This window comes from Microchirus variegatus, assembly GCF_963457635.1.
Source record: "Microchirus variegatus genome assembly, chromosome: 14".
Lineage (NCBI taxonomy): Eukaryota > Metazoa > Chordata > Actinopteri > Pleuronectiformes > Soleidae > Microchirus > Microchirus variegatus.
The window spans coordinates 22,425,928-22,440,973 of NC_139815.1; positions in this window are offsets into that span (position 1 = coordinate 22,425,928).

The window sequence follows — 15,046 nt, forward strand, 5'->3', positions numbered from 1 at the left end:
CATAGGGCGAAAGGCGGGGTACACCCTGGACAGTTTGCCAGTCCATCGCAGAGCTACATAAAGAGAAGGACAACCATCCACTCTTAAGGCCACATTATACTTCTCCGACTGCGTATGCGTTATCCGTCTGCGTCACCACGGAGACGCCTCGAGCCTTTATACTTCTGCGTCGTGGTGACGGACAGGCACTGCAATTTCCCGCCCGATCAGTAGGGGTCGCTGCGCAAGGTTGTTGTGCTTCTGGCTACAGTGAGCAATGGCGTCGAGAGAGAAAGACTGTTGTTGTTGAAACAGTGGCCGTTTCTCACTTTTCTGTGTCACGGAACGCAGTTTTAAGATCCTTTGAGGCGAGAAATTGGCCATTTAGAGTCTAAACATGTGCTGTGTGTGTTAAGATATGACGTATTTATAGTTTGGCAGCCGCGTTATCGGCGGGGATGAGCTCCGCCTCTGTGGGCGGTCGGGTGCCCACTGTGAGCCGGCACAGAGCAGCTTAGCTCGGCCTGTCCTGAGGACCAATCGCAGATCTTGCCGTCTCTGTTGTCCCTTGACAGAGTGACGGACACTTAAAAAATATTTCGTGCAGTCGGAGACTACGTAGAGGCTCTTCGACAGGCTCTGCGTCGACGCAGAGTCTCTGCGTAACCTACGCAGAGCACTTTACGCAGAAGTATAAATTGGGCTTTACACTCACACCTACGGTCAATTTAGAGTGTCCAATTGACCTAATCCCCATATTGCATGTTTTTGGACTGTGGGAGGAAACCGGAGAACCCAAAGAAAACTCACACACACACACACACACGCAGAGAACATGCAAACTCCATGCAGAAAGACCCTCGGAGACTCTTCCCAACCACATCCATCGTCCGTCACGGTTAAACTGAAAACGGTGTTTTTATGCGGCAGCGTAGGCAGACGGAGGTTTTATAAAGTGTTCGCACTACTGAGAGCCTTGAGCTAAGAAAAAAACTCTGCGGAGCCAGATAAGTTTGTTTCTAAGCAGCGATAATCACCAACCACGGCGCTGCCAATTACTCCGAGATTCTCTTTAGATGGAGAAAGCACCTTTTGAACGCCTCATTTATTCTCTCTTAAGCATTTTCTCCTTGTTGTTAAACCCAACCGAAGCTGTTTGTTTTTGAGCAGCGTAACTCAAAAGGTGAATAAATAAAGGATTTTCATGAAATTTCCTGGGCGTGTACGGCCCAAGAGATGGTGATGATTTCGGTGGTGATCGATCCAGAGAGGCATCAGCGAAGGTTTGACAAATTCTTCTCACAAATTAAGAGAACAACAGAACATCACTGTTTTGTTTTTCTCGTGGACTCAAGTATGAAGCTGTCAAATTCATTTTACTTTTTTATAAACAGACTGTTAGAGCTCCAGTGTCGGAGGGATCGTTACGAGACCTCTTTCTTGCCTCGAGCCATCTACACTATACAATAACTCAACCCTGTCTGACAGATAGAACTGGTCACTCTGCACTTTAACCATGTTTACGTCCCAGTCTCTGCTACTTTTTTTGCACTTTAGATCACCCTTTACCAACATTTAGTTTATAATTTCATATATTTATATTCAGAGTTTATACCATCTTATCAATATAGTTGTAATTAGTATAATTTGATGTTGAATTCTATTATTCAGCACAGTATTTTGCCATATTTTCTGCCTGATGTCTATTGCTGCTGTAACAACAATATCCCCGCCTGGGATCAATCGATTCCATCCATCCATGATTCTTGACCTCCTTTATTTTATTTTATAATATTCAAGTGCCACCCACACAACCATATGCACTATTTACTGAAGTTTGAAAGAAAGGAAATGTGATGGCAATGTTAGATCATTTGTTTTAGTTGAAATTGCGAGCAGTTATGTAAAGATCAACCTCCAACCGAGTGTCAGAGGATATTTATTATAGTATTTATAGCATGATGAAATTATTGACCATATTGTTAATAGCACTGAGAACAAATGCTAACTTTTAGTTTGGTATTGGTTGGGTTTTCGTTGCAAGTAAAACAAACGTAAAACAAGTAGAAAGGAAAGGTGAAACACTAAGGAGAGTTTTGACTTAAATGAAAAGGCAACTTGCAGGGAACAGAGGGAAGATGAGAACAATTAGGAACACGTGTGTGCATGGCTAATCAGGAAAAACACAAGAGCAGGAAGTTAAACAACAACAAACACGCCTCGGGGAAGAAATGCTACAAAGTAAAACGGGAACTTACACAAAGCGCCCAAAGGACAGTCCAAATTCGACGGAATGTCACAGATGAGAAGAGAACGTAAGAAGGGCAGACCATGAAATAATCCCTCAAACCTGCAGCTCACGTTGGGCGAGAGGCAGTGTAAACAAACCCCAGGTCCACAGTCACAACACATATAGATTTTATGGCTGTAGTATTGTTAAAAAATGTCCAATGAGTTCTTCTGCCCCTTTTTCCAAGATAACGTTCACTTTCGATATCTGGCAGTTTCTGAATTACGGTACTGAGAAGCTGACGTCACAAACGCGCCGGTGAATCTTGTCTGTGATTGGACGGTCGTTCCAATCACGAGTGGTGGGCCGCACGTAATCGATGGGGGTGCCACATGTGGCCCGCGGGCCGTGACTTTGACACCTCTTGATCTAAACACTGTTATTCTGAGAAACACAGAGAGAGCTAATAGTCTAATGAGACATTGTGCGACCTCATTTGAAAGCTATAGATAAGTCTTCTGTTGTACGACTGACATGGAATCATCCTCACCTGATATTTTCAAGTAACGTCCGAGAGTCGAAATGACTCCTAAGAGTTATGAACAAGGACTTTGTGAAAACAAACTACAACATGATGTATGTAATCTCAGCTCTTGGCACATTGTATAATATGCGCTGAAAAAAACCTCGATGTAAAAATATACACATTCATCAGATGACATTAGAAGACACTGGTTCAAGATGAAAACCCTCATCAGACTCTCTTCATTTTTGCTTCTTACTGTAATCGAGGCTCTTATGCGTTTAAGAATCCTGTGATTGTCACTGCACGGCTGCAATCAGTCTCTAATTACCGCTCTTTACATCTCGCAGAGGAAACCCAGCTGCACTGTGGGAAGTGATGACACAGGAGGATGAGCGCTAACCCGTGTATGTTTATGAAGAGATGGTAGATTATACTTGTAGACGGAACGATGGGGTGATTTGCAATCATCTGAAGCGAAATCGTGTCGGGGCCGCATTAAGTATTCGCCCCGCGTCTCCGCCTCGGTCCGTGTTATGTGTGTTTACTAGAACTTGGACAATGTCGTCACCTCGGCTGTGATGGTTCATGAGCACTGGCATGTGACATTTGTCTATTGGTACTGGACTGAAAGCAAATAACACAAGGCCATTCAAAGAGCCTTTATTGTGTGGGCGAGATTGAATTACGATTATGAATTCTATTCAATTATTCGTCGAAGCTATTATTACTATTCCCCTCGAAGTTCTTTTTTTTTTTAGCTGCAACAAATTCAAACAGACATAGACAAGTATTGACATAAAAGAATGCACTTATCTGAGGTCCATATTTGAATAGTTTAATACTCCATCAAACCAATATTCAGTCTCATCCGAGCACTGCAGTGATTATCATTCTGCCCCTCCTCCTCCATCACCATTGTTTCTCCGTCCTCCCTCTTGCTCTCACTCCCTCTCTCCCTTTACCTCCGTCTCCGCCGCTCGCATTGTCTTTTCCCATTTTCTTCCTTTCAGCGAGCTCGGTTTTGAGCGGCCCCACAGCATTTGGATGCAAGATGAACTTTGATAAGAGTTAATGAGAAAACAGCATTGTGCGGGTGAAGAATGGGCTCGGGCTGCACTCAAGTGCCTCCTCGCCAGAAAATGGACTTTTAAGAGCAGCAGCCACCCACAGTTTGAAGGATAGGATGAAGGATAAAACATTTTAAACTCAATATAAACCTGAAGTAGCTGCACGGTCATGTGATGGTTAGGACTAGTGCAATAGTAGTAGTAGCAATCAGTAGCGGCTGAAAATGGGACTTGGTCACTCACTACAGATACGTTTTTAGGTCAACAGTCTGGTATGTTAGTGAGGTTAAGGTTAGGGCAAAAAGTCAGGGTCTGACAGTAAATTAAAGGATTCATATTATACCCTATTTCTCCAAGTTAACCTAGTTCCCTGGTGTCCTAATGAACATGTCTGTGACATGCTTTTTGTCAAAATACCTTAAGGATGAAGCACCACAGCAGTTCAATCACTCTGCCAAAACAGCCCTGTTCAGAACGCTCTGTTTTGAGTGCCTGTCTCTTTAAAGGTGAAGTAAGTAGTTTATAGTGCCATCTAGAGGAGAGGCTGAAATTTACAACAAAGACCTGCTGCTCTGCTCACCCCCTCCCTTCCCTGAGCGCTACGGTATCCGCAGCTGGTCAAATGTCGTCCTCGTCGTCTTTCTCCGTGTCAGCAGATGAGGTTCTTGAGGTGAGGGAGAGGGCGAGCTACCGCGACTGTAGCAGACGAAGAGGAGAGAAAGGAGGCGGGACTTCTGCTACATGCAAAGAGACGCTTGATTTGTTCTCTCGCGTTTGTCCTTACAGGCTCCGGTAGAAACATGGCGTCTCGCTGCTAACAGTGGCTATGCGACCGCGGCCCGCGACCATGTTATTTTACATGACTTTTTGAAACACTACGAAAATGAAACAAAAACTATTATACAGCGACTAGACAATGCAGGAGCACATCATATGTATAAAAAAGTGGATTTTGGGTTATATAAACCCATAAATACTACACATTGTCCCTTTAAATGCAAATGAGACACAGGAAACTACGTCAGCGTCACTGAGGCTCCGGCAGCTAACAGCAGTTAGCATTTTGAAAAGCCATCATTTGCTGACTCTAGCCGGCACATTGCCGTCATATATAAAATGTATCCACTTGACACGTAAATCCTCTGAGGCTGGAAGTTTGTGTAGAACTCTTTGAATCCTGAACTCTCTTTGAATAGAACACTTGCGGACTTCTGCTCTTTCCGGATACTATTGCCCTTGCCTGCACTCTGGCGTTTTTTTAGGGACAAAGTGGAGGATTCAATTCCAGGAATGTATCATTGTGATGTCACAAGGAGTGTGGAAGTCAACAACGCGTGTTTTATGCCGTGCCTATCTCAGCTGACATAGGGCGATAGGCAGGGGTCTCTTTGAGGCTGTATACTTCACGGGTTCCCGTTTGAACTTTTCCACCCAAATTCAAACTTGAATTTTGCAGAAAAAGTGACAGTTCCCACTTTGTGAGTTATTGTCACAATTTGCAAAAAACAGAAAGCAAATACGGGAAATGATTTATTTAACAAAAATATATACGACCAAAACAGCACAACGCAAGGGCCAAAAATCGTCAAAAGGCAAAAAAATTATGAGAAAGCAGGTGAGGGTTAAGGTATAAAATTTGTGGCAAAAACACAAGGAGCAGGAACAGGAAAACAAAAATGACAAATCCAAGCAGATGAAATGAGGAGAGAACACAGAGAGTAAATACAGGCAGGGATGCAGAGATAAGTGAACACAGGTGAAACACATCAGGGTGGAAACATTCACAATCTAACCAACTGAAGCGCTGACATTCTCGTCATGTGTGCGCACAATATTCCAAATTTGCACGAAATAAAATACGCAAACCCATAACCACATGATACCCCATCCACTGGATTCAATACCTTTTACTCTTAGAAATAAAAGTGCTAAGTAGAACCTTTTAAGGTTCTTCGGCTTCATAGGAGAACCCTTTTTGGCTCCAGGTGGAACCTTGGAGGGTTCTACTAAGAACCCTTTTAAAACCCTTTATTCAGGAAAGGGGTTTTAAAGGGTTCTCTGGATCAAAATGGTTCTTACTGGAACCATTAGTGTTACCAAGAGCCCTTTCAGAAGGAAATGGTTGCAGGTAGAACCTCAGCCCATGTAGAAGGACCCTTTTGGAACCCTTATTTCTAAGAGTGTACTTCATATGGAGACGACATTCAAAGAGGAAAAATAATATATGAATTTATACAAAAACGTGACTGCTATCCTCAGTCCTTCTCGAGCAAAGGAGACACTTGTGTCACTCTGTCAGCCGGCGTCGCTCTCTGAAACTAATGAGTCAGAATTATCAGCCGTTCCGCTTTTAATTTGAAAATGGGTGGAATGATTTTCAATTTAGACATTTTTAATTGAAGCTGTCATTTCCAATTAAGATATGACATCTCTGACAAGTCCCCACCCCCTCCGCTTGGTTGTTTTCATTCATCAGCAGCCTTCTCAGGATGCTGTATTCGCTTTGCTTTCAGATCTCTTTATCTTCTTCTTCTCCTCTGCTGATTTGGAGTCTCCTCATCCACTGCTTCCTCCTCTAATTCTGTAAATTTTACTCTGATATTTGATCTGTGTTTCCCAGACCTCAAAATGATATGTATTATATATTATGTCAAACCAAAAATGTTCACTTTTAATGATTTCTTTGGTCAAATGGAGCAGTGAAACTAGAGAATGTTCACATGTAGTGGAAAAATCTGAAAGCTTGTTTTAATTATTAAAAAAAAACAACCTCTAAAGCTGAAATTATTATTAATAAAATAGTTTACTATTAACCTAGCAATAAATCAATGATCGATTAATCAAATAATAGTTGCAGACCGAATGCACACAGTATTTTTCATGCTTGTTGTATGTATGTACTGTATTTTAGATTTATATATATATATACATTATTATTTGCTTAAACAGGCAGCCTTAAAATTTAATAAATAGTCTCCAACATCATACATAGTATAATACGGTGCTGAACGTTCAAGGTTATTTAATTGTGTTTATGTTCAGGCATTGAAGTACTGTTAAGGATAATCAAAGTAAAAGTTGTTCACGTGCATATTTATCGTTCGTTATCATTATTTCACATTTCAGAGCCTGCAGCTGCTTTTTCACAAAGCTATTTGTTTCTGTAGGTTATAGAGAAAATAAATCGTTCAACACGACATCAAATTCCACATGAGAGCTGTTACTTAATGAACACTTGTGTCCTGTGATGTTTTGAATCACAATCACTGGCACGTTTGCACCGTAGTCTTTTGTTCCCGTGTGCTTTCATGTGTTTCCCTCCGTTCCGCTCCAGGCTCCCAGCTGACGCAGAAACGCCGCATTACTTAAGATTTTTTCTTTTCTCCCCCCCCCCCCCGCCCCCCCATCACAGTTGGACAGTCTTACTGAAGAAGGCTATCCCTGACACAGAAAGATAGCATGGCAGAGGATGATGAATGTGGCTGTTGAGAGTGCTGCTCATTTCCGCTGCACATGGTTTGTCTGTCTTGCTGCAGGATGTTGAGGAACGAGGCACTACGGCAAAGTTAACTGAGTTTTACACTCACTGTCTCAGCATAATTGAATTCTCCTTCAGACGCCAGCCATTTTAATCTGGATTACCCTCCGAAGAAAAAAAACTGCACCGCTGCTGCTGCTGCTCACCAGGCTGCTTTACTTTCTTTTAGTCAAGAGTCAGTGTTTGTGGTTGGTGTTTGAGAGATACTCCAGGTGGGTGAGAAACCCTCTTCCAAGACATATATCAAACTGGACATATGCCACTGTTTTCACCGCCTTGACCAGAAGTTCCAATTAACGCTGTTTTTTAATGTGTATCTGCGTCATAACCTTGTTTAAGAAGCCTTGAAGGTTCTAAACAAACAGTTCAGCCACTGCTGAGAACGCTGTGTTTTATTGTAATCTCGGGGCTCAACGAGATCTCTGAAAAAACCCGGTCCGGTTACGTAAACACCGGTTCTCCTGAAAAGCAGATCGTCCTGCTCCGGGCACTAGTCCGGGCACATCCGGTTGCGTACATTGAACCGCAGAAGAAGAAGAACGTCCGTTGTGGAGGTGTTTCACGAGCAACAGTGTCTTCTGACTCTGGGTCTGACTCCAGGGTCAAAGTCATAAAAGAGACTGAGGCGGGGAGTCGTGAAGAAGCTATTTTTAAACACTGTTAAAAACAATGTTTTGATAATGAGTAGCAGTGCATCCACCGTTCCAGAGGGGGGAGCTGTGCTTCTGAGAGCGGGTGTGCTGAATATACTGGCCAATCACAAGACTCTGTCTTCTGGGTGAGAGAGTTGAGTCTCAAATCTCGCGGCTGGGAAACAGCGTCAGAAAAGAGGATTTCTATCGGCTCGTTTACAGCAACTAGGAGGTTTTTGACCATAAAAACAACTTAATGTATGTAAGTAGACCTCCATAACTAACATATATGTGCAACAGGACCACTCTATGTGACCTTTAAGTTACATTATTAAATGGAACATTAAAACCGAATCCAGGGCCACCCCGATTTGAGCCCCGGTTGGAACAAGGGCTTTTCTGCATGGAGTTTGCATGTTCTCCCCGTGTGTGTGTGTGTCGGTTTTCCTGGATTCTCTGGCTTCCTCCCACAGTCCAAAAACATGCAATATGGGGATTAGGTAAATTGGTCACTTTAAATTGACTGTAGGTGTGAGAGTGAATGGTTGTTTGTATCTATGTGTGGCGCTGTGATGGACTGGCGATCTGTCCAGGATGTACCCCGCCTACCGCCCTATGTCAGCTGAGATTGGCGCAACAACCCCACGACCCTCCTGTGGACTATAAAGTAGTAGATAATGTATGGATGTATGGAAAACCAAATCCAAACAACATAGATATGGACTAGTGCTGCATTCTACTTGTAGTCGGAACTCAGATTTTGAAACTCGGAGAAACCTTTTATAGGTTAGGATTTGTATGGTTACCTCCATACAAACACAGATTCTTTTAATTGTCATATTTGTTTCACGGTACTTCGTTTGTACACATAGTGCTGCTTAATTTTTGCTCGTGGACACTCTCTATGCCAGGGGTCACCAACCTTTTTGAGACAGAGAGCTACCTGAAGGGTAAAAAATAATATGGAGGGCTACCATATAATATTTTTTTGTTTGTTTACCATTTAAATGATTAATATTATGCATTCAACTGCATACACATTCATTCCAGTGCTTACTCCCGATTACGAACGATTACCAGTTTTTATAAACAATATCAAAGATATTTTACTGAGCGATCATACGGATACATGCAAGTGAGGTGAAGTGAAGTGAGCCCGCGGGCACCGTATTGGCTGCCTGCGGGCTACCAGGTGCCCGCGGGCACCACGTTGGTGACCCCTGCTCTATGCTGTTTGTGTGCACCAAATATTGTGTAGAAATTCTTATTGACTGGTATTGCTGACACTGGCTAACCTTGGATACCTTTGCATTCATGGCCTCATCCAACTTCTCTCTGGAACATGGTGAACACAGATGTGACTCAACCACTTCCAACTCCATGTGTCAAGCGTAATTAACGGGTAAACCTTCAAGTGACAACATCAAGAATACGCCACCGCAGCGTTGTCTGCATCTCAGTCTCGGGAAAACCCATAGATTCCTTGTGCCTGGAGGTTAGGATTTAGACGACGTCTGCTGTTTCACAAGCAGAAGGCTTACACAGACAGAGGGGGTAAGGGTTGCCTTTGCTTTGTCAGTGCACTCTTGGATTCATGGTGGTGGACTAGGAAGGCTTCATGTGAGTCCACTGCAGAGTGCCTGTTGCCACTGGGTTCAGTGCTGGACGGCATCTTCCCAGGTGACAGTGTTGATGTTGAAGGACTTGCTTACAGTCTTTATAGCGAAGCTGAGGTCAGCCAGTAAGCCATCTTGCCAGATGGCTGCTCCGAATAAAGGATGTCCTTCAGAATGATTCCATCATCCACCCACTGGACATGTCCAAGCCAGCGGCGCTTGGAAGTATTGCTCTTTCTAGGACGCAGATGGACGCTGTTAAGCTTTAGTCAGTCTCTAGTTCATTAACAATAATCATAATAATGAAAATGAATTCTTCCATGTACATAATGGGTGCAGATTAATATAATGGTTGAAGGAAATGCATAATTAATTAACGTAAGGTAATGTGATGAAATCCTCCATGTCCTGAATAGCCATCGTTGTCCAATCGTGTCACTCAGACCACAGTGAATGACTTGGATGACGTGATTGGCTGATTTGCAGCCTGCCCAAGCTCTCACGACCAGTCTTTACAACAAGCCGGAGAGGCGTACATTGCTGAGCAGAGATGATAGACAGAAATGAGCTCATAAGTCAAAAAAAAGGGCAGAGGAAGCGTCAATATTCACAGCACCACTACACACAATGACTTCCAGATTTTTGAGGGAGGAGCTTTGACCAATAAAGGGCTGATGAGATGGGGTGGGAAGTGTCAGTTGAATGCATATAACTTTTCTAGACATATCAGACTCTACCTTTAATAAGTAGCTGGCTGCAGACCTCTTGTCTTCAGCTCCACCAGCTCAAGAATTCATGCTGCTGCCCATGATTATCCAATGGTTAAATGTCTGTCGGTCTGTCCCTGCACTAACAAGCAAACAGCAACATCAGAGACACACAGGTCCAGACTGTCCAACTGAGTTTGCAGGTCCAGTGGCAGAACATAATGAGGTTTTTCACACTAAGGCATTCGGCGTGGATGGTGTGTGTGTGTGTGTGTGTCTGTGTGTGTTAAGGGAAGGGTGGGTTAGTAGATGTGACAGAAAAGAAAGAAATAAAAGGAAAGAGAGAAGGCACTCAATGATAATATATGAGCTGTCTGCAGCGCTGCATGCTGGACCACAAGAATGCAGCGGTGCATTTAAAAAGGAGATTATCATGTCAAGATACAGTAATACCTCGCTGAACACTCATTTTCATTTGGGTGTTGATGCTCTGCTCTGTCTTTGTGTGCGTGTGTGAACGCTCACAGTGGCTGAGCTGGAGAGGAGTGTGTGTGTGTGTGTGTGTGTGTGTGTGTGTGTGTGTGTGTGTGTTCTTGTAGTTGCGGCATACTGAGGACCAGTGAGGGTTTTAAACCAACAGTGAGGTAATTTTTACGGAGGGAGGACATTTTGGCCGGTCCTCACTTTGTTTTCATTGAAATCACTTCCTTAGGTTGCTATAACATGCTATACTCAATTTGTCAAAAATGTTGACTTTTTCTCAAATTTTGGACCATAATTTTTTTTTTCAAATTTTGGACCAAATTTTTTTTTTCAAATTTTGGACCAAATTTTTTTTTTCAAATTTTGGACCAAATTTTTTTTTTCAAATTTTGGACCAAATTTTTTTTTTCAAATTTTGGACCAACAATTTTGGGTACATTTTTTTTTTCAAATTTTGGGTAAACATTTTTTTTTACATTTTTTTCAAATTTTGGGTAAAATTTTTTTCAAATTTTGGGTAATTTTTTTTTCAAATTTTGGGTACATTTTTTTTTCAAATTTTGGGTAAATTTTTTTTCAAATTTTGGGTAATTTTTTTTTTAAACTTTGGGTAATTTTTTTCTTCAAATTTTGGGTATTTTTTCTTTTTCAAATTTTGGGTAAATTTTTTTTCAGATTTTGGGTCAACATTTTTTTTCAAATTTTGGGTCCAATTTTTTTTTTTTTAATTTTGGGTCAAATTTTTATTTCAAATTTTGGTCGACATAGTATAGTATGATGTTTTTGTAAAATGTTGGACCAAAAATGTAAAAAATAAAATAAAATAGAAAAAGTTTTCCAGCCCTTTTTGCTCTGGGGCTCCACCTGCAGACATTTTATGGTACTGCAACCAGTAGTTCTTTATAGATGTCATTCATGAAGTAGATATTTGTAATTGTGTTGATTTATAAAGTGGAAATGCTGGTCCTCAGTATGCAGCAAGTACAAGAATGTGTGTGTGTGTGTGTGTGTGTGTGTGTGTGTGACTTATTTAGGACCTTTTGTGGCACTAAACACTGACCTTGTCAGGACCGGTAGTCCTTATGGAGACCAAACCCTGGTTCTAATAAGACAGAACATAATTTCTGCAGTTTTAGGATCATTTGTCCTCATGGGAACCAAAGCCTGGTCCTGGTTAAGGTTAGAGTTGAGATGTGAATCGAGCTTTTCAATACCATTTATCCCTTAATGCCTCAGGTGCACCCATGGTAATTGGCTGTGGGAATAATACACTACTCCTTATTTGGACATCCTGGGGGTGTGTGTTTATAGGTCACATATCCAGGCTTTCATTTATTTTTTTTCCCGTCTTCTTATGTGTCTTTATATCGCATTTTTAGTAGCGATATAAAGTAGCAATACTTGTACAGAAGTCACAAAATAGACAAATTCAATTAATTGTGTTTTTATAGTTGGTGAAAATTAGAATTTTTTCCATCAGATTGTCTATAGGTTGGGCTGAAAAAAGGATATAAGACCCTCTATATTGCACATTCTGTATATACTGTATATTTAAACATAGTAATGGAAGAAAGCAGCCAAAATGCCCTGCACTACCATACCACTTTACAGGATGTAATATGTGTCCTTTATTGTCTCCATCTTCAAGAGTCTGTCCTCCAACCACAAACCCTCACGTCTTTGACAGCTTCTTTGATGCAGACGATCGAGGGCCAGCAGCGGTGACTGTTTCAGTGATGTTATCTCTCTTCATCTGGGCTTTGTTTCTGCTTCATTTTCTTTGAGCGGAGGCATTTTATAATCACTCCACATTCTGTGAACAGGCTAGCCCAGTTAGCAACGGATGCCAAGCTGGCTATTTTTAACTCAGGCTTTAGCAAAAAAAACGAAGTATCTATTTTATGGGGCTTTAAAAGACCTCATCATGGGGAATGTCCCCGGGCTCTGCTAAATAGCTCTGACGTGAAACAATCATGGCAATTTCCTCAGTCGTCCTAAACAGTGGTCCTTAGTAGTGCTCTGAAAAAGATTCAGCGGCAGACATAAGCGCCACTTTCTTATCAAAATAAGCATTGCTAGAGAGTGTTTCCATTTTCTATACTTTCACGTCATACACTATCATTAAATCAGTATTGTACAGTCTGCATACATCATTTTTGACGTCTTACCAAAGCTCTGGGTTCGAGAGGTTTTGGGTTAGGCTGTCCAAAAGGAATGCAATGTCCTTGTTAGAGCAGCTGCGCAAACCTGCATGTGTGTGTGTGTTTCTGTGTGAACAAAACTTGGAGGCACAGCTGCTCAATTTGCTCCACATTTCACGCGTACCGCATATGCCTAGGGCGTAAATGCACAAACAGGGTGGGGACCCAACCCCAAGGATTATATTCAGGCTGGCGGGATGATGTCCCAAGTGGGCTTGTCCACAGTTCCCATGGTTGTCCCACTCGTGTTTGCACACTTACTAACTGGGCATGGGCTCAGGTGAGGCCACCATGGAAACCATGGACAAATCCATATTGGGACCCATATTGTCAGCCTGAATATGACCCTGACTGGGGAGGAGTCACCTTTGTGTGACAGCAGGGGTTCTACATTTTCTTACAGCCAAGAAACGCCCAAAGAAATATTCCATGAACCCCCAATGATGTCTACATCCTTTATGGTATACTAGGCCACCGTAGCACTGAGTTCTTTTAATGTTGCATTCTTCAGTCTCACCCTTAGATGTCACTTAATCTTACACACTGGACCTTTAAGACATCTTTGTTTTCCAGTAAAGGTAATCAGAATAACATGTTAATTCTGTATAACACAGCCAGTCAAGAAGAAATCATAATAATAAGGACTTCTAAAGATTCTCAAAACACTTTATAATACAGAAGACAGCATAAAAGATATAATAAAAAAAACTATTATATCTGACTAAAAGTTGAATATCAGAAATATAGATTGCACTGGTGCTGAACGGCACATCTGTGAGCTCAGTGTCGACAAATGAAGACGTCTCCAGTAACATCATTATCACACAATACAACATGTTTCACATCGGTGTGATTGTGGTTACATGTAATACAGCGACCGTTCTGAAAATACATGCAGCACACAAGTCACTTTTTTTTTTTCGCTCGCAGGCGTCTCATAGCTAGCTGTGCAATGCTGTCTAATCGCTGTGTTTCTGTTACGCTGCAGTCGAGGGAGCGATAATCTCTCCGTGGCTCCCGAGGAGAAGCTCTCATGTGGGTTTAATTAGCTTCTTTAACAGCCATCACAGGGTAGAACTGGCTCCAAACCAAACTTTAATCTCTGTCAACTCCAAAATGATTATTACCTCTTTTCACACTACACTTAACCCAGAACATATTAAGTTGTGAACTCTTAGGTAGCTGTGATCTCAGTAATGTGACAAGGTGCTAAATTAGTCCTGGACCACTGGTCTATGAGGCACCGTATAGCACTAAAGGAGAATACATCAAGATATAATGCTCATAGCAGTGTTGTAATGTAACAACGTACAAATGCTTTGCTACTGTACAAAATTCACGTATCTGTACTTTACTTTGTTATTTGTAGCAACTTTTACTTTCACTCCACTACATTTCCTCTAACTAACTTTGTTACTCGTTAGCTACCAAATAAAAACAGAAGAAGAAGTAACGGTCTGTATTTTATATAGAGCTATGAGATGCTTTACATTATAGTTTTCACATATTTTTCATACCCATTCACACGCTTCAACATAGCGTTAAGTGTCTTACTCAAAGGACACAAATAGACTAGCAGAGCCAAGAATTGAACCCACAACCTTTTAGTTGATTCCTTTTTAATAAGTTTACTTCTAAAACTTAAGTACATTTAATGACAGTAAATGTCATATACTTTAAGTACTTTTACTTAATTAATATTATAAAAGGTGACTTCAACTTCTATGACTTATGGCTTCATTTTCTGGTAAGATACTTGTACTTTTACTCAAGTATCACTTTAAGGTACTTTGTACAAGACTGGCTTATACACTCTTAAAAATAAAAGTGCTAAGTAGAACCATATAAGGTTCTTCGGCTTGTCCTCATAGGAGAACCCTTATTTTTTTTTTCCACCAAGAACCCTTTTCAAAACCTTTATTCAGGAAAGGGGTTTTAAAGGGTTCTCTGGATCAAAATGGTTCTTACTGGAACCATTAGTGTCACCAAGAACCCTTGAAAAACCCTTTCTTCGGGAAAGAGTTTTTCAGAATCAAATGGTTCCAGGTAGAACCTCAGCCCTTGTAG